This window comes from Frankliniella occidentalis, unplaced genomic scaffold, assembly GCF_000697945.3.
Source record: "Frankliniella occidentalis isolate FOCC.00 unplaced genomic scaffold, Focc_3.1 Scaffold181, whole genome shotgun sequence".
NCBI lineage: Eukaryota > Metazoa > Arthropoda > Insecta > Thysanoptera > Thripidae > Frankliniella > Frankliniella occidentalis.
In genome coordinates, this window is record NW_026267307.1 from 139,404 (window position 1) to 140,377 (window position 974).

Here is a 974-nt window from a genome sequence, read left to right on the forward strand (position 1 = left end):
CCCTGGTATATAAATTCCCAAGGTGATGTGTACCTCCTACAGCCCATGGGGGTGTAAATCCCCTGGGGTATTTGTATCCAAGGGGGTTGAGTGGGAGTTACTCATAACCCAGTGGGTTTTGTACCGGGAGGTATGCATGACGTAGGGGATTTGAAGAGGGGGGGGGGGTAATGGAGCTATAAATCCCCTCCTACACCGGCGGTGAGGGAGGCCATGGTATCCTTCCAAAAGAAAATTAGTTTGGTACCGGCGGATTGCAGTTTAGTTTTAACATCTCACTCCGTGTATGGGTGTGCACGTACTACTTAACTCCGGTCCAGTGATTCAGTGACGTGCGCTTTTAATTTAATGTTAACAAATCCACAGATTGCTTTTCCACTGACCAGCCTCCTATGGCATTGTGAAATGCTGGTGCATAGCACGGCGTGTGCCTACGAGTCCGTCCTCTTTGCCCAACGACGTAATTGGGTATCATGCGCAGTCATGGTCACTCTCTTTCTGTACTTCTACATCGGGACTTTGGCAGTCGATGATGCAGCACATCGGCTTCAGCACGAGGTGGGTGAAATGTTGACCTCCATAGCTTTAAGTGCGTAAAAACGGAGTCGAAGGAATAGACGTGGGTCGCAAAGTTGTAAGTCGTAAGTCACTTCTGCTGTATAGTTATAGATATGCATCACATTCAATTGGCAGCTGGATGTTTAGACCACGATAAATTTTAAAGTAATGAACATGTTTAAAAATCACATAGTCAATACGTTGTTGGCCGAGCGATTGGCGAAGCCCCTTACTCCACTGACCTGAAAAGTTTCATTCTGTTTGTCTGCTTGTCTGTCTGCACGATAACTCGAGAATGAACTGAGAGAGCGATCTGGGATTTTCAGGGTCGTTTTGTATCATAAAAAAACAGATCGAGTTCGAAGATGAGCATTCTAGCTCAAAAATTGACTTTTAAAAAAATCAAAAACAAAAGG

The 974-nt window shown here is 45.3% G+C and overlaps 1 long non-coding RNA gene across 1 annotated transcript in view; it reads left to right on the plus strand.

Annotated features, from left to right (window-relative positions):
• The window catches only part of LOC127750383 (uncharacterized), a 19,046-nt gene extending 18,518 nt beyond the window's left edge, over positions 1-528 (plus strand). The window contains exon 3 of the long non-coding RNA XR_008011661.1: positions 367-528. This is a non-coding gene — a long non-coding RNA (uncharacterized LOC127750383). The remainder of the gene's footprint in view (positions 1-366) is intronic.
• Positions 529-974: the final 446 nt, after the last annotated feature.